This window comes from Mesocricetus auratus, unplaced genomic scaffold (assembly GCF_017639785.1).
Source record: "Mesocricetus auratus isolate SY011 unplaced genomic scaffold, BCM_Maur_2.0 Super-Scaffold_100023, whole genome shotgun sequence".
In the NCBI taxonomy this organism is placed as follows: domain Eukaryota; kingdom Metazoa; phylum Chordata; class Mammalia; order Rodentia; family Cricetidae; genus Mesocricetus; species Mesocricetus auratus.
In genome coordinates this window covers 23,205,514-23,225,482 of record NW_024429204.1, presented here as the reverse complement: position 1 = coordinate 23,225,482, position 19,969 = coordinate 23,205,514, and positions in this window count along the sequence as shown.

The window sequence follows — 19,969 nt, the reverse complement described above, 5'->3', positions numbered from 1 at the left end:
AGGCAATCACAGAATCATTTTCAGGCTCCTTAAAGAATCTGTTTAAGTACTTTTTCGTCTGTGCTGTGGTGCTATTGAGCTCGGTCTTGGGTTCTGCATTTGTCTGCTTTGGCTGTGGAAGCCTCAGTTATCCTTCCAATCTGAAGGCAAGTTTTATCATGACATCTCATCCACACATGTTCTCTACAAGCCTGTCACCAAGAGCTTCAGAGTCTCAGAACATGTGCCAGATGAGGACCTTAAGTTCCCCTGGACAACTAACTGGTGAATAACTCATGCAAGATAATTTCATCCAGCAAACCTCATGGTTAAAACGGGGCCCATACTAAACATCTCATTTTACTTTCTCTTCTTTATTGGCTGATGTGGGATAATGATCTTGCACACTGTAAAGATGTGTTACTCTTATTGGTTTAATAAAATGCTAATTGGCTAATAGTCAGACAGGTAATATAGGCGGGGCTACCAGACTAGGAGAATTCTGGGAAGAGTAAGGCAGAGAGTGAGTCGCCAGCCAGACGCAGAGGAAGCAAGATGAGAAAGGTACCTAGCCACATGGCTAAACATAGATAAGAATGATGGGGGAATTTAAGTTGTAAGAACTTGTTAGTAATAACACTAAGCAATAGGCCAGACCGTTTATAATTAATATAAGCCTCTGCGTGTTTATTTGGAACTGAACGACTGTAGGATGGGGGGAGGGGACAGAAACTTCCATCTACAATGAGTTCTTCTGCTACAAAGCAATGTTCACAATTACAGGACAGTTGCCATCATCACCACTTCCTTGGTTCTGTTCTTAGAAAACAAGAACACTGGGAATCGGACTGATGAGCAAACAAACCAATGGACATGCATGGTTTCCAGGGTGATTATGAAGCCTGAAAGGCCCACAGGATGGAGTCTCTGGTATGGGCCAGCTGTCCCTGTCCCTTGTCCTGTGAATTTGTTCTTTCACCCAAAGAAGCCCTCAGTTGCCACTAGGAGACTTAGCCCTAACAATTAAGAACAACAATAGAAATTTCTGGAATAGACTGACCCGGAGAAGTGAGAAAAAGGCAGTGCCTGCTTCCTTTCCCTTGCACTGTCTACAAAAGTAGGTCTTTGTCTCCGGTAATTGCACATTAGGGAAAAGCAGCATCAATTTAAATGTAACACATTTCAACCTAGGGACAGGCTATTCCTATCTCAAGGCTAATATAATGAATCTCTCAAAGCCCCAAACCTACTGATTCAATTACCCCAGGAAAATATTTGAAGTTAGATACCTTTTGTTTTAGAGTTCGTTATAATTTCCCTGGCTCCTGAAGAATGCCTCATTAAAAACACAGAATGAGTAGCTATGGCCCTGAGACAGAGCCCTGTGCTGTGTCTCTCAATGGAGACAGGCCATGGCTTCTCTTTGGATATTGAAACTCAAATTTTCTAGATCCGAAAATTAGCTCCACCGGTGATCCTTATGAGGACAGGCTTAAAGAAAAGACTGTATAAAAGTTGAGATTTTTATAGACAAAAGGCCAAAAATAAAAGCAAAATTCTCCCACTAGCTATCAGGCTATGACTATTAAGAGTCTGACCCATGGTGTTTCACACAGGTGATGTATGGAGCCTAAGCACTAGTTATTGGTAGTACCTTTCATAAATGGCCCACCTCAAGAGAGACAACTTGCGCTGTAAGACTCTCCACCCATCTAGAAAAGGAGACGTTCATGTCAGATATAGTACCATGATAATGAGATCAGGTAACTCCCCATTAATAAAATAACTTTCACCTCCTCTCAGCGGCATGATCCCATCTATGGGAACTCTCCACAGTGTTTTTAATGTTTCAATAAATTCTTTCTTTTTAGGAATTTGTGTGTTAATAAATTCTTCTACCATCCGTAGCAGGAGCATTCTATGGGCTATTTTATAAGACAAGATGCAGCTTTATGCTTGAACAACAAAACAAGTAGGCATCACCAGAAAAGGCATGAACTATGAGAAGTGAAATAACTGTAAAACAAGTTTGTTTCTCATGATCATTGCCTTCCAGTCCCAAGGAAAATGTGTTAAGGTTTTGAGCGGTTTGTATGTGTTAGTACAGGGGTGCATGTGTGTGTGTGTGTGTGTGTGTGCATTCAGCTGAGTAAATTTTATTACTTTTTTGCTATAAAATAGACAATATTGAAGAAACACCTATTACATGATGTTTTTATGATTTCCAGATTTTGGCTTGCAAGGCCTCATTAGCAAAGAAAATGATCATCTCAATTGGGGTCTTTGGTATGTGCCAGACACTGTGCACTGGATTTTATTTAGAACTTTTGACTCCCTAGTGACCACTAAGTGAATTGCTGGAGACCACCTTAATCACATTCTACACTGGTTCTCTCCCAGGATTTTCAGGGCAGAGAACGTTATTGCATATTAAACTCACAAGCTAATTCCCAAGTAATAAAATGAGGTTTTCACCATAAAAGAACAAATTAATGGACCAGTAATAGGACAACTTTGGTTTAAGATCATCCTCAGGGAACTGAAGAAATTGGTGCTTTTTCTTCTTAAAAATTGCCATCGTATTTTAATATGTTAAATAGTTACATTAGTGATATGTAGTAGATGCTTAGTAAATACTTATTGAATTAATTTTATCTCAGTTTTACCCATGAGGAAACTAAGGCTTGAGGATATAAGTGCCCTGAGATGACAGGTGCTGTGAGCAATCATGCTGCTCATGTGTCTCAAGCTCAGCTCAGCTTCTCCTTTCTATCTCTCTCTTCTAAAGTCTTGGTTTAACTTCCCACTTCTAAGAGTACATAGGGTATAGTGCTGCTGCTTATCCTCCTCCTCCTCCTCGTCCTCGTCCTCCTCCTCCTCCTCCTCCTTCTTCTGTCAAACCTACCTTCAGCCTGAGTCCATTAGTTATAAATCCTAACAATGCTCTAATGCTCTACTGGGCAAAGACACCTGAAAAGCATAAAGGAAGAGGAATGAGAAAGAAAAACAAAGAAACAAAAGAAGCAAACAGATTTGTATTACTTCCATAGGAACCCTGACAATGTGACCCTTATTATTGCTGACCCAACTATGGCTTTTCAATCCCAATGAAACTTTCACATATGATTTTCCTTCTTATGGGAACTATGCAATTATTAATATCATATATTACATTAGTGTAAACGAATAAAAGTTAATATGAATCTATTGAACACCAAGAAGAGTTCATTGCACATGAAAGAGTGCAATAACTTGTGTCAGCATCCTACATCTCACTAGTAAACTGAAAGTGACTTGGTCATAGATGCTATGTAAATAAAATATTTTTCAACACTGGATATAAAACATTCTGGAGGTTTTAATTTTTCATCAATATCCAATAGCAAATATATACTGTTGAACTTGAAAAAGAAAGTAGATGTGCAACAAATAATATTCATCAGTTTGATAGCATCTAAAGTCATCTGGAAGAAAAATCCCTGAGCTTGTCTATGTAGTAATTTCTACACTTAATTAAATCTTCTGAGAAGACTGACCCTAAATATGGGTGGCACCATCCCATGGGATGGTGTTGCAGACATAAATAAAAGGAGAAAGTACGTTTTATCATCTAGTGGCTCTTTGAAATTCAGATTGAACATAGACTGCTGAGTAGCAGGCTAATTTGCACAACCTTTCAACCAATCATCAGTAGAATCTGTTGCAGTGGCTTTAGAGTGGGTTAAGAGACATTTCTTTTGAAGATAGAAAAATATGTAAGGAACATTATTAGTCCACGTAGATGGGCCTATTCTGGTTCTTCATGTTTTTTTTCCTTTGCTATATGTCTAATATTTATATATGAGTGAAGACATACCATGTTTGTATTTCTGTGACTGGGTTACTTCACTCAGGATGTTTGTTCTAGTTCCATCCATTTGTCTGAGAATTTCAAGATTCCATTGTTTTTTCTGTTGAGTAGTATTCCATTGCGTAATGACTGTACAAGTTTGCATTCCCAGCAGCAGTACAGTCACTTTGGAAATCAGTATGGAGATTCCACAGGAAAATGGGAATCAGTCTACCACAAGATCCAGCAATTCTATTCTTAGACATATACCCAAAGGATGCACATTGAAACAACAAGAACATCTGTTCAACTATGTTCGTAGAAGCATTATTTGTAATAGCCAGAACTTGGAAGCAACCTAGATGCCCCTTAACTGAAGAGTGGATAGAGAAAATGTGGTACATTTACACAATGGAAGGATTAATAGCCTACAATCCACACCTCCAGAATATCTGGAAAACCCTAAGATAGACATACATGGTCCCCTGGAGATGGGGAATGGGACAAGATCTCCAGAGCAAATTGGGTGCACTGGAGGAGGGGAAAGGGAGTTAGGAGATAGAGAAGGGTAGAAGATAAGGGGAGAGGAGGACATGAGGTAGCAGAAGATTGAGTCAGGGGAAGAATAGAGGAGAGCAAGAAAAAAGCTACTTTAATAGAGGGAGCCATTAAAGGTTTAAAGAGAAACCTGGTACTAGGAAAATGTCCAGAGATTTACAAGGATGACCCCAACTAACAATCTAAGCAGTAATGGAGAGGCTATCTTAAATGCCCTTCCCCGATAATGAGATCGATGACCACCTTATATGCCATCCTAGAGCCTTCATGCCATAGTTGATGGAAGCAGAAGAGATCCACAGCTAAGCACTCAGCCGAACTCGTGGAATCCAGTTGTAGGTAGGGAAGAGTGAAGAGAAAAGGGGTTAAATCGGGCTTAGGAACCCCATAGAAACTGATGATTTGAACAACGGGGAGCTCATGGACCCCAGACTGACAGCTGGGAAACCAGCATAGGACCAAACCAGGCCCCCTGAATGTGGGTGTCAACTAAGAGGCCTTGGCATTCCATGAGGCTTCTGGTAGTGGAACAGTATTTATCTTTAGTGTATGAATAGACTTTGGGAGCCCATTCCTCATAGAGTGATACTCTCTCAGCCTAGACACATGGAGGGCCTAGGCTCTGCTCCCAAATGATGTGACAGACTTTGAAGATCCCCCATGGAAGGCCGCACCCTCCCTGGAGAACAGAAGTGGAATAGGATGGGGGGGGTGGGGAGCATGGAAAGGTAGGAGGAAGAGGGAACTTGGATTGATACGTAAAATAGGGTTGTTTCTAATTTAAATTTAAAAAGTATAGATTTAGTTTTGGCAAGTGCTTGTTGGAGTAGCTATATTAATCCAGCAGCATGATGGTTTTTATTTGCAAGTTCTTTATAGTAAACTGATAACATTTTTATAAAGACAGTTAGCCAAGAGAAAGTAAATTTAGTCTGTTCCTGACACTTGAAATTAAACGCATGCCAGCAAGTGTTATTAGCTTCTGATAGTTGCAGTTTTATGTGCTTGCTTGGGGCTTCCTAATGGAGGAAGAACAAAGTAGTGTCTAATGTCAGTGGGGGTGAAGTACATGGCAGAAATGAGTGCACTAGTCTGAGTGTAATTAACCAAAACTGAAAAGGACTGTGGCAAATCTTACTTGTACAATCCTTTGAAGGCTCCACATAATTGAAACTCTGTGGAAATACAGCTTGAGTGTTTCCCTCTAACATGGTCATTGAGGTTTATGAGATCATTTTCCATATTTCCATGAATTAAACTTTAAAGATGCTGGAGTTATGAAATATATGTCTCATGGATATGAGAACTTACAATCATTTATTCTGCAACAGCTAACACATAAGTATCCCATGATCCAGATATAGAAATCTTTTTCTGAATCAGCTTTAGTCTTTTCTGGTGATTTCATACTCTGTTAACATCAGATGTTTCCACGTATCCGAAGCTTCTTGAGGCTGAAGAGCGCGACTCACCTGTATCTCACCTCACATAACATTTGTGGAATGGAATGTCTTAGCCATTATTCTATTGACTGAGTCAACTCTTATGAAGGAAAGCATTTAACTGGGGGCTTGTTTGCAGTTTCAGAGGCTCAGTCCATTATGATCTTGTCAGGAAGTATAATGGCAGAGACTACAGCAGCAGGCATGCATTGTGCTAGAGAAGGACCTGAGAGTTACATCTGGATCCCCAGGCAGATAAAGAGAGAGAGAGAGAGGAGGCCTGGAATGAGGTTTTGAAACCTCAAAGACCATCCCCAGTGACACACTTCCTCCAACAGAGCCACACCTCCAAATCCTTTTAATTGTATCAAACAGCTCCACTCCCTGGTGACTAAGTGTTCAAATATGTGAGCCTATGGGAGACATTCTTGTTCAAGCCAGCATGGTGGTGTTGTTATCAATCTTTGCACAAGGTGAAATAGACAAGGGAAGCATAAGTACAGACATTGATTCATCTTTCTTCTCCTTACTCATTAATTTTGAGTCTATAGACCCAAAGACTTGTAAGACTCCCAAGGTAAAACATGCTTGTGGTATTTCTAACAGGCTTGCTACCTCGTATTACAACATTTGTGCCAGTTACTTGTAACACGAATAATGAAAGTCCAGAGACAGATATTGGGGTTCAAGTTGAAGATCAGAAAAGCAAAACAGCTAAGCCACTAGAGAGCTCTGACCACTACCAAGGCTGCAGCAATCCTGTCCTCAACATGGTTGGAGAATAATTTCCAGCTCTGAGACTTATATACCTCTATAGTCCCAGTACTAAGGGCATGTGCCACCACTGTCCAGCTTCGTGACTAACTAGTGTGGCTTCTGGGATTAAAGGTATGTGCCACCACTGCCTGGCCTCTATGGCTGTGGCTAGCTTAGCATTCTGATCTCCAGACAAGATTTTATTAGATAATAAACAATATATCACAATGGTTACTTTTCTCACTGCTATAACAAATACTAACCAGAAAAGCAACACTCAAACAAAACTAAACAACAAACTTAAGGAAAGAGTGGCTCATGCCAGGAAAGGCATGGTGACTGGAACACAGGGAGTTGATCACATTTTTGGGAAGTCAGGAAGTAGAAAAACATGATTGCTATTTCTCAACTCATCTTCCTTCTTTTGAAAATCATTCTTTTATACAATATATTCTGATTATGGTCCCCTCTCCCTACTTCTCTCAGTTCCTTCCCACCTCCCCTCACATCCGTATCCACACCCTTTCTGCCTCTCCTCAGAAAACAAACAGGAATGTAAGGAATAATACTTAAACAAGATAGATCAAAGACAAACAAATCAGAAGATGGCAAAACAACCAAACAGCAAAAAGTTAAAGAAACAGCACAAGGAAAGCATATACATGAGGACATACACATGTTCACGCACGCACGCACACACACACACACACACATTTGTTTACACACACACAGGAATTTCATAGAAACTCCAAAGCAGACGTTTTAATATAGTCACAAACGACCTGTGATGTAATAAATAAATGGATAAGTAAATAAATAGAGAAATAACACCCTGACTTGACATCATGACATAAAGACCCTCCAAACATGCCGATGAGTTCGCTTCTCATTGGCCATCTACAGCTGGAGGTGTGACTTTACTCTTCCGAATGGTTGGTCTTCTCCAATGAGACTCCCTTGAAGAAAACTAATTTTTAATTTGAAGTGGCAATCAATTTGACAGAGCTTCTGTGCTAAGGATGGGGACATGTGTTCACTTTTTTCTTTCAGCTCTAAGACCCTACCTGGTGCAGACCCATGAAGGCACTGTATATGCAGCCTCAGTCTCCAGGTTTCAATGTGTGGGGATCCTGTTGAATAGGAAGGCCTTGATTCCTTGGTGTTGTCCAATCCCCCTGGTTCTTGCACTGTTTGCACCCTTTCTTCCCCAGGGTTCCCTGAGCACTGAGAGGAGGCATTTGATAAAGACATCCCATTTAGGACTGAGTGTACCAGGGGCTTTCACTTTCTGCATGATATGTGGCTGTGGCTCTCTGTACCTGTTCCCATCTGCTGCAGGAGGAAGCTTCTCTAATGTTGGGTGAGCAAGGCACTGATCTATGAGTATAGAAAAATGTCATTAGAAGTCTTTTTGTTGTTGTTGCTGTGTTCCTTTAACAGAACTGTAGTATTTTGGTTTTCTCCTGTCCCTGGCCTATCTAGTCTCAGGCTCTTGACCACTCAAGTAGAGTTGGGTATGGGTTCCATCTCATAGAGTGGGCCTTAACTTAGATCAGATACTGAGCTTGTTACCTCACAAGTTTTGGGGCATTTATTGCAGCAGCATTTCTTGCAGGCAGGTCACTCTTGTAGATTTTGTAGGATTGTAGCTGGGTTGGTAATTATCTATCTCCTTTGGTAACATGCATAGAACCTTTCAGTACCATAGAGGCTCTAAGTAGGCACTCTTCTCAACTTCTTTGTTTTCCTTGGTCTATGTAGGTGTTGTCTTCATCAATAAGGCTTTACAGTCAGTTTGTGGAGAGCCACCAATAGCCTTTGCAATAGCCTGGGTTGTTTAGGGGTTCCAATGGAAACCCTTTGGCTAAGAGCTGGATTTGATATATCCTGTTCACAGCACTGGAGTGTCATTTGGTGACAAGAGATATTTACTTGGGGACTCTGTCTCTCCCCTGTTATTTGGTAATTTCATTTATATCATCTCCATATATGTATATATTATAGGAAGCTTCTACTGTATTAGGTTTCCATATGACCCCTCAAATGGACCTTACTCCTAGATGTTTCATCCCCGTTTTCCCTCTACTCCCTGTTTGATTCTCCAATTCTGACCCCCCCAAAGATCCTTGGGTGGATGAAATGGGGACTAGTGTGAAAGGGTCAACTCACTTTATACTCAGGACCACTACCCATGGAATTATGTCACATTCAGGGGTTGTCTTCTCCCATCAGGTAATTTTTTTCTGAAAACATTATACATACTCAGTAGTGTCTTTCCATGGTGATTCTTAATCTAGTCAAGTTGGCAATGAAGATTAATCACCATGTCATTCAAATAGTAAAGACAAAGACAAAATGATACAGTATTAACCACATCCATAATTCATCTGAATTTTTAAAACAAAATTCTTTGCTAAGAATTTTTATGGAAATTTTTATAGAAAATATTTTTCAATGTCCATCCCATCCACTAAACTCTACCCTGATTTAATCGGTGTCCTCTAGAAGAATAGAACAAATAAAATATATGTATATTACAAAAATGAGGATTTATTGGGCAGGAGTATATGATAGGAATTAGGCAGTTCAACAGTAGGATTTCCAACCCAAGAAGATGGATGGTTTAGCAGTCCCAATTCAGTTCCAAAGGTTCAGAAGTTCCCTGAAGAGTACCTGGATTTGAGTCCACAGCGGAAAGGCTATAAAAACTGGAATCTGGTATCAGTAGATATGCTAGGGTATACATACAGCCTCAAAGGACTTTCAGGCAAGCATATACTACTTTCTTCCATCCAACAGTCAATTGGATAGTACTGGCTATATCCAGGGCACACCTTTCTTCCCTAGTCATTGACCCAGGTATCATTCCTCTCTGGGTGGGTGACCACAGACACACCAAAGTTCATTCCGTAGTCCTAGAAATCTCTTAATTCAGTCACATTGAGAGCCAGGAGCAAATGCAAGAGAAGTCATTCTCATTCACCCAGTGAAAAGTTTGAGACTTGGAGATATTATTCATGGTAATAAAACTGGCAACTGGCAGATGCAGTATCTAATCACAGGCCTGCTTCCTCTTCAGATCTTCATACCGTCTTTCCAGAGACTGATGTCAACAGTGACATTCAGATAATTTGCTTTCTTAACACACTTGAGACACAGAAAGACTGCACATAATTTTGTGATTGTTTTGTGACAAAGAACCACATTAGATGCAATGTGGATAAAACTCACCATGTTTCAAGACTCTTATTGTACCTCTAGGTAGTCTTCTGCAAATGAATTGATTTAAAAAAGAGAAATACCTTAATCAATAGAGATATTTTAGAATTGATTCTTCCATCTATGGATAGACGATACAGAGGACAATATACTCACACAATTCATGTATTTTTTTTTTTTTGGTTTTTCGAGACAGGGTTTCTCTGTGGCTTTGGAGGCTGTCCTGGAACTAGCTCTTATAGACCAGGCTGGCCTCGAACTCACAAAGATCCGCCTGCCTCTGCCTCCCGAATGCTGGGATTAAAGGCGTGTACCACCAATGCCCGGCTTTCATGTATTTTTTTAGTCCAAACCCCACACTGCCATATTCTAACCTGCTATAAATCAGTTATATTTTTTTCAGGTTTATTTTGTCATATAATAAGCTAGCGTAATACATATCATTGTTTGTATCATCTTGCTTGGTAACAATTCTATGATTAAAGTAACCAGTAAATCAAGAAAAACTAGGCTGGATACAAACAAAAGATTGACACAGACCTTTGATTTGTCAGGGATCTATAAGATTACAGTATGACAACATAGTCTTAAATATATACATCAATGGGCAATGAATAACATGGAGAAAAACTAAGGGAGACACTAAATAGAAAAGAAGAGGCTATTCTATGTGTTCTCTTTATTGCTACTTTTGTAGCATTTGTCCACATTCTTTTTCTATAAGTGCCGCTAGCAAGGCAAACATGATTTCCATCATACTTATATCCATACAACAGAGAGGAAATTTCCACTCAACTGACAAGTGATGCTAAAAAAGGTAGGCAGGGATTTTTGTTTTCCCCGGGCAGTCTGTGTACCAAATCCTGACATTATCCTTTGGATGGCATTCTGTTTTACAAAACAAAACCAATCTCTTTTACTGCCTCATGCTTCTTTTACTGGGAAACAACTCATTTGTTATCAATTTATTCATAACAGATTCACTATCAGAGAACGAGCGAGCTTAGGGACTGTGGGACTGTACTCCTTAACTAGCAGATGTGACCTTGATGGTATTTCATGGTGTGAGAAAGGCTGTCTCACCAAGGACCCTCCAGGATGATGGCTAGTTAATAAACAATACAGGCAAGTGTGCAATAAATAGCCAGTAGATGAGTGACAGGCATACCAGTGGGGGTAAGCATACGTTGTTTAATGGAAGAGGCAATTGGAAGTTTCTCAAAGAAACTAGCAATGATAATATTCAGAAGCATTTCCTGGAAAGTACTGAATATCAAGCATGATGCCAAACACTCACAGACCCTGTGTTGCTGGCCTCTGTCATGAAGACAAAGAAATGAAGTAGATATCATTCCTGCCTTTTGAAAGCTGCCTCCCAATGCATTTTTCCCTAATTATTTTTTCCAGGCCTTTTCTACCCCCTGGACCATAAAGCTCACCTTTCCATTCATCAAATACCTTGTACTTCCTGGGTCATAGACTCACCTTTGTCTTACTGACTCAGTACAACATCCCGCATCAGGACCACGCCATCCCACTCCCTTCTCTCATTCTGCCTCTTCCATCATTAGCTTACGTCTCTCAGCTACTTTAGATTTTACTTCCTAGCTCTCTTTACTAAGAAGTCGGCATGTCTGGACCCAGAAAACAAAGGCAGCACAAATATGAAACATTGCCTTCCCATAACTTGCTTTCTAAGCTGCAAAGGCTTTTGTCTGTTTGAAATCTCTATCCTGAAAGTAACAAAGCATTAGGGACCTAGCACTTAGACAGAGACCACAAAGGGTCTTTTGAGACTTACTTTCTCTGAAGATAAGAAAGGAACGCTACAGATACAAACTCAGGCACTGCAGCTGTCAAAATTCGAAGAGCTTAGCCTAAAAGCAGTGAATCTAGGAAACCCCTCTGGGGCTTTTCCATTTTAATGGAGACTTCTTTTTTAAAAGTTATTTTTAAAGAAAATGTTCCTTTGATTATGCAGATTTATGGGGTACTGCGTGAAAATTTGGTATATGCATACAATATGCAATAATCAAAACAGCTAACATATCCATGTTAGATATTTTCAAATATTTGATTGACAGGTAATAGCTGTGTTTCTTTTTGGGTGGCACTATGATATGATAACACAGAGCTTCTGAACTCCTCATTCTAGCAATTTATAACATAAAAAGCAAATCACTGCAAGGCATCTTCTTCTGCCATGTTTAAGAAGCACACACGCGCACGCGCAAGTGTGTGAGTGTGTGTGTGTGTCTGTGTGTCTGTCGGTGTGGGGGGGTCTGTGGGTCTGTGTATGTGTGTCTGTCTCTCTGTCAGTGTGTTTCTGCGTGTGTGCCTGTGCGCGCACGTGCGTGTGTCCTACAAACAGGACATGAGTTTTAAATGCAAGGGTGGACAGAAAGGACAGAAGATGTTAGCTAAATGGACATTTAAAGCCACTTGAAGTTTCTGCCTCTTAATTCTCTTATCTTTTCCACCTATCGAGTTACCTTGCCCAGTCTTGACGTGAAAGCTTTTGCTGTGTCTTGACGTGTCTTGTTTTGTCGTGTTTGACTGTCGTCTCTTGGAGGTCTGCTCTTTTATGAAGGGAAACTGAGCAGAAGTAGATCTGGGAAAGGGAAGGTAGGGTGAGCCAGGAAGAGTGGAGGGAGGGAAATTGTGGTTGGGATGTGTTGTGTGAGAGAAGAATCTGTTTTCAATTTTTAAAAAAGACTAATGTCTGACGCAATAGTAGTAAAAGAAGCAAAAATCAGGCTTTATTAAAATATGGAAGTCAGACCAGCACATTAGCTGTTAATGAAGACTCGAGGAGTTAAGCTCAGAGTTAGAATGTCTTGCAGGTCACATACCTCTCTTACGTCAGAGCTCAGCTCTGTAAGTCTTGGATTCCCCTCTATAAACAAGAAAAAATGTCCAAACCTGATGGGGGAAGTCCTTCTGTGTATATGCTTGTCTGATTGGTATAAATAAAGCACTGTTGGCCAATAGGGAAGCAAGATATGTGGGGCTGGGAGTCTACGAGGATTCTGGGAAATGTAGAGAAGAGAGTGGTCACCATGTGATCTCCTGGGAGGAAAGGAAATGTCAGGGGGGTGTCATCGGAAAGATAAGTCCTTAAAAGATTATATATTAGTAATTATTGTTTAATAATTAAGTCAGAGCTAGCCAATAAGAAACCAAGCAAATGGCCAACAGCTTCATAATTAATATAGTGTCTGCTGTGTTATTTGGGGTTGATGCGACTCTGTGACCAGGCTGGCGAGGAGAATGCACATTACACAAACCAATGTCTAGTAGAATATCAAGAGAGCTAATAGCAGGTGCTGTTTGGGACTTTCAATGAAAACATCTGAGACTTCTTCTGCCTGGCCTTGAATGGCGTGGTTTCCCGTGCTTGCACAGCCGTGATTTTGAAGGGCATCGAAGAGAAAATTTGAAGAGCGAGATATGAGTGACCATGACTCAGGAGCACAGATTCAGGTTGTCCTGAACAACATGTTCAAATATGAAATTAGTTACGTGACCCTTTCATAGCCACAGAATAAAAGAAAGTGAAGGCATTTTCCAAAGTCATTGCTGGGAACATCAGGTGGGCAGTTATTGCAAAGCAGGTGTTATATACCATCTAATGGCACTCATAGTCTGGGTTGGAGGAAGCTAGTGATTTGCTGTGTTAATGCGTTCCACTGGTTTTGAGGGTGTTGAGTCAGGATAAAGTTGTTGGGAATGACTAATTATTAAGGGGACTAAAGAGCGCTGAGGGTTGTCTGGCCCTGGCCCCACAGCATGTTGACACTTCCCAATGAGGACTATTTATTTATTTTTTAGTGTTTTAGCTCTGACAACTACACACAGGTACGGCATGTTCTGTGATCTGACCCCAGCCCTTTACCTACTCTTAGCCCTTCCTCCTCCCACTCTTGGGGACTGCCTCCTTCTTCCCTGGCCTGCTGCGTGTATCTTTCTCATTGTAAGTCTTGTTCGGGTAGCAGCTCCTGCTAAGTGTTCGCGATTTAGACTGCTATGCTCTATCTGGAAGACAGCATTCTGTAGCACTATTCTCAATCTTCTGCCTTTTGTAATCTCTCCAGACCGTCTCCTGTGGGGTTTTCTGGACCCCAGAAGGGATTGATGTCAAAGGATGACCAACAGGTTAGGAGTCTGTGTAGCAATAAACATTCAACCAAGTTATAATGAGTCCATCATCCTTGTAGAGTCTTTCACATTGCTACAGCTCTTTTCTTCCATACACTTCAGGTTACAGTGCCTGTTAGACAGATGCCACATTACTTTAAAATTGTCATCATCACCAAAGGATGCAAAATTTTACATGGCTCCCCCTTGTCTGGCTTTCTTCAAAATGCAGCGAAGATGAGCAGCAAGCAACTACATTAAGTTAGACTTAGTGTAGACCAACTATTCCGGGCTCCAGCCCAGAGCATGCCTGTTTTGTCTGGCAGATTTTTCATGTGAACTGTGTACAGCATCTTGGCCCCATGTACTATTAAACTCACAACACATCCACTTCATCTTCATTGTCATTTGTCCTCTGAGATATGAATTTCCTTATTACGAGAACAGTTAGGGCAAAAACCTAGCATCTTGAACTTGTTTAACATGCAACCACCCATGTTCTCCTTAGCTTTTTCTCTGTAAAATTTGGGTTTCCATGTGAATGGGGAAATCTGTCCTTATAATTTTAATTAAATATACCTGAAAACAGAAGTTCTTCAGTGATGCTTCTATTTGATGAGCCATAAGTTGCCACCTGGAGGGAATTCAATACAAAAATAAATCCATCCCACTCCACTCCTATTGTTGATAAGTTTCATAATCTCACCACTATCTAAGTTCAATCAAAACACCTGTCAGGTGAGAATGTTTTTATGTATTAGAAAGTGTCCCAGCAATGAAAAAGTGCACAATAATTAGAATATTGTTGTAATAGGAAATCTGATTTCTGCCTGAAGAGTCAATGTTTGAAGAAAAAAATGCTTTGGGATGGTTTTTGGAGATGGGTTATAAATTATTTATTGGTCCCTGGAAAGAGGTCAGCATTTTTACTCAGCTCCTTAAGGATCCTCTGAGGGATGCCTCACTGTTGTTCTAGATCCTTCTTCCTTAGGAAGACAGCTCTTTTTCATCATTCACTTCCTTGGTGTGATAGGTTAGAGATCGTCCCCTCAACTTCCACCCGGCTTCTCCTCCACCACCAGCAGGAGGAAGGGCTCTCCTGGGGACCATGAACTGGCCACAAGACATAAACAACTCCATGGGTGGTTCCTTTGACAGTTTTTCATCCGCAGTGATTTACCCCAAAGGTGTACTGGGATGCACTTAGGCACATCAAAACAAGAGCTGATACATTTCAATAAATCACTCCTGTCAGGTGGTGGGCAAGCTTGTTTTCTGAGATGCTGGGGTTACACAGCAACCGGGACCATAATTCATCATTAGAAACAATGGCAGGCCTGAGCCTGTCCCCATCTATGTGCTCCAGCCATTGTCAATAAGGCCTTAGAATTCTGAGAAAGAATGCTAGGCAAAGTCAAATTTGGATCAAGGGAAAGAAAACCCTGACACGTTTTTTTTGGCTTTGTATTTCTGGGGGCTTGGCCAAATTAAGTCTATTATCAGGCTGATTAGATCCACTCATTTATAATGGTGTCACTGTAAACACAGTGGGTGGTTTTTATGTGGGTAGTGGCTAAGGCATGGCGTCAGTTACTAATACGAGTTTACTCTATGAGGAGGTGTGCAGCGAGAGGTTGTTTGAAAACGGAGGATAGTCATAAAATAACTAGAAGAAACAGATTTCCTATAAAACACCCATTTCATCTCCTTCCTCCACATGGATATGGGCAGAGTAGCCCACATTCCAAAAATCTGTGCTGTAGAGGGAGAGTTTTGATAGACACTTCCCAGGGGCGGTTCCTTTAGGAAATCTCATGGTAATTGGAATTGCTTAATTCTTCAAACCATACACTCCTCAGCCATCAAGACAGTTGTTTTTGGAATCTCAATCTTCCCCACCAAGTCATATGGAGAGCCTCATCAAGTCCACAGACATCTCCTTCACTTCTGCTCATGTCTCTGCTAACATTCAAACATGGGTTGAATTCCATTTTGGATCAAAGTGCTACAATTATCTGTCTTTATAGCAGGTTCTCTAGGAGAGATGCAAACTTGCCTTCAGGAGTGTATCTAGCTTGTCTCTATGTGATATCATTTTAATTTTAATTTATTCCTCAATGGCAGGGAATCAGAAACGAAGAAACTCTTGGTTATCACTCAATAGTTTTCAAGATTCATCTTCAGCCATCACTTTTCTCACAGGGTTCTCTATCCTCCAAGATTATAGATTGTCAACACACTCTTAGCCACAGTTGGTTACACAGAAAACCACAGAATGACGTCTAAGTATTTCTGGTACCTAAATTAGAGTTCTCTCCTCCCCTTGGGCTCATCTTTGTGTAAATGACCTAGGAGAGGTGTAATTTTCTTTTATTTTCCATTTTTAATTGTCTGATTTCGTTTTACATTACAACCACAGTTGTCCCTCCCACCTCCACTCACCTCCTCCCTAGCTCAACCCCAGCCCACTCCTCCTCACGGGTAAGGGCTCCCATAAGGAGTCAACACAGTCTTGCACAAAATGTTGGGGCAGGTCCAGGTTCCTCTCCCGTGCATTAAGACTGAGCATGGCATTCCACCATAGGGATTGGGCTCCAACAAGCTAGCTCTTGTTTGTACTGTGGTCCTCCTGCCAGGGACCCCTCAGATAGTCCAAGCTTTACAGTTGTCTCCCACTTATGGAGGACCTGGGTCTGTCCCCTGGAGTCTCCACAGCTGTAGGTCTAGAGTTCCTGAGTTTCCAGGAGTTTGGTTCAGCTGTCTCTGTAGATTTCTCCATCATACATCTTGACCTCCCTTGCTCATGTATTCCCTCCTCCCTCTCTTCGACTGGATTCCCGGAGCTCAGCCTGGTTCTTGGTTGTGGATCTCTGCCTCTGGTTCCATAAATTACTAGAAGAAGGCTCTATGATGATAGTTGCGGTATTCATCAATCAGATTGCAGGGGAAGGCCGGTTCAGGCATCCTCTCTAATATTCCCTGGAGTCTTAGTTGAGGTCATCCTTGTGGATTCCTGGGAGTTACCCTAGCACCAGGTTTCTTCCTAAGCCCATAATGGCCCTCGCTATTAAGATACATTTTTCTTTGCTCTTCTGGAGCATCCCTCCCCGCCTAGACCATCTCATTCCCTCCTGTTCTCGTTCCCCTTCCCTCCCCCTTACCATCTCTCTGCTCCAAGCTTGCCCTGTAGATATCATCTACTTTCTCTTCCCGGGGTGATTCATGTGTCCCTCTCAGGGTCTTCCTTGTTACCTAACTTCTCTGCAGCTATGGATTTTGTTCTGGTTATCCTTTGCTTTACATCTAATATGCACTTATGAGTAAATATATATTGTGTTTGTCTTTCTGAGTGTATGTTACCTCAATGAGAATGGTTTTGTCTAGTTCCATCCATTTGCATGAAAATTTCATGAGCTATTCATTTTTTACTGGTGAGTAGTACTTCATTGTATAAATATACCACATTTTCCTTATCCGCTCTTATATTGAGGGGCATCTAGGCAACTTTCTTGAACATGAAAAAAATAAAAGCTTTGCAGTATTGAAGTGTTACAGGTCTGTATTTATTCTGACTTTCCATTTTAAATGCTAAGACATTTCCTCTTTAATATGATTGTCATGGGTAAATTCAACCAGAGACAAAACTCTCTGCATTGGTTCTTCTGGGCTTTGCTTTGGTCAGATATAGCGGCATTTACAGCCATGCTTCCAGCCCCCATCCAAAGATCTGGCCAATTGTATGTGTATGTGCATTTGCATGTGAGCCTGTGAGCTTGTGTATGAGTGTGTATTTATGTGTGTTTGTGTGTATGTATGTATTTATGTGTGTTTGTGTGTATGTGTGTATTTATGTGTGCTTGTGTGTATGTGTGTATTTATGTGTGCTTGTGTGTATGTGTGTATTTATGTGTGCTTGTGTGTATGTATGTATTTATGTGTGCTTGTGTGTATTTATGGGAGCTTGTGTGTATGTGTGTATTTATGTGTGCTTGTGTATATATGTGTATTTATGTGTGTATACATATATTCATGTTGCTTGTGTATGTGTGTATTTATGTGTGCTTGTGTATATATGTGTATTTGTGCTGCATGTGTGTTTGTATTTATGTGTGCTTGAGTATATTTGTACATTTATATGTGTTTGTGTGTGTAACACATTTGCGTCATACTTCACTACAAACACTGGGTTATGAACCTCTCACTTAGGCATTATTAACTGGATATTGATGCTCACAGCTGTATAGGTTGAAATATTAGCTGAGATCAAAGTTGTAAAAAGTAATTTTCAAAATATTCTTAAAGCCTTTTTCATCATTACTTTGACTACAGACAACTATTAATTGCAGGTGATTTTTTATTAAATCTTATAAGCAATTTAAAAAATATTTCTATCACTGAGATTTAATTTGTTCCTACATTGGATTATAGTGTAAATAATAAGCCTGGGTGCTCACATTATATACATCACATTGTAGGAAGTTTTCCTTCAAGTTGTTCTGAATTAAGGAAATTTTTTTGGCTTTTCATTTATTTTATTTTTATTTTTTATTTTATAGAAAATTACATATCCATCCTCCCATTCCCTCACCCTCCCACCCTCCCATGCTCCCACCAACCCCCCAACCCACCCACCGCCCTCTCCCCAGGGTAGTGAGACCTACCACAGGGGATAATAAAAGTCCATGACATCATCTGGGGGCGGGCCCAGGCCCTCCTTTCCATATCTGGGCTGCAATAGTATCCCTCCATAGGGAATGGGCTCCCCAAGTCCATTTGTGGCCTAGGAATAAACCCTGGCTCCACTGTTAGGGGTTCCATAGACTGTCTTGGCCTTCTAGCTGGTACCCACATTCAGAAGGCTTGGTTTGGTCCAGTGCTGGTTCCCCTGCTTTACAACTGGGGTCTGCATGCCCTCATTAGGTCAGGTCAACTGTTTATGCGGGTATTTCCAGTTATATCTTGGTTCATTTGCTCATCTCTCCTCCCTCTCTGCAACTGGATTCCAGGAGTATGGCTCAGTGCTCAGCTGTGGGTATCTGTTTCTGCTTCCATCAGCTACTGGGTCAAGGCTCTAGGAATGGTAACCAAGGTAGTATCAACCTCATTATAGGGGAAGGACATCAAAAGCAGCCTCTCCATCACTGCCTAGATTCTTAATTGGGGTCATCCCTATGGATCCCCAACCATTTCTTCTGTGCCAGGAAAATTTAAAATGAATGAATTTTCTATTATCATTTGAATTTTTCTTTTTTAATTAAATTTATTTACTTTACATCCCTACTGTACTCTCCCTTTCCTCCTCTCTCCACAGTCCCTCCACTCACTTATCCTCACCTCCGTCATCCACTCCTCCTCTCTTTCTGTTCAGAAAGGAACAGGCTTCCCACAGGTATCAACGAAACATGGCGTATCAAGTTGTGGTAGGACTAAGCACCTCCCTTTGTACTAAGGTTGGGCAAGGCCACCCAATATGAGGAATATGTTTCCACAAAGCCAGCCAAAGCATTTGGGACCACCCCTGCTATCCTACAGTTGCATACACTCTTTTCCAGAAGGGCAAACCTGGAAGTACCTGAGGATTTTACTAAATGTCTCATGAAAGAAAAATCATCCCCTCAGTGAAGACTCATAGAACGTTTCCTTCTTTTTAAAAACAAACAAAAACCAAACCAAAACAAAAGCTAAGGCGTCCTCTCTAACAGTCAATAGCTTAGCCGCTTAGAATGGCACTAAGAAGCTCCAAGCTTGAGGACTAATCATTCTAATGGTTAACACACTCATCCTATAAGCTTGGGTACAGCCATCCACAGTTGAATTGTGCTCTGAAAGGTCCTGAGGGAAATTCCAAAGAAACACAAAAGGCAGTCAGTGAGCCCCAGGAGTCCTGAGGTTGCTTGGTGACAGAAAAGCAGATGAATGGTGCAGTCAGGCAGAGGTCCATTAGGGTGACAGTAGGATGAAGAGTAGCTGTGGCTGACTCTAGTAATGAAGGCTAGAACCCTCGTAGGTAGGCAGAAAGGGAAAAGATCTGCTGTCTCCCAGAAAGGAG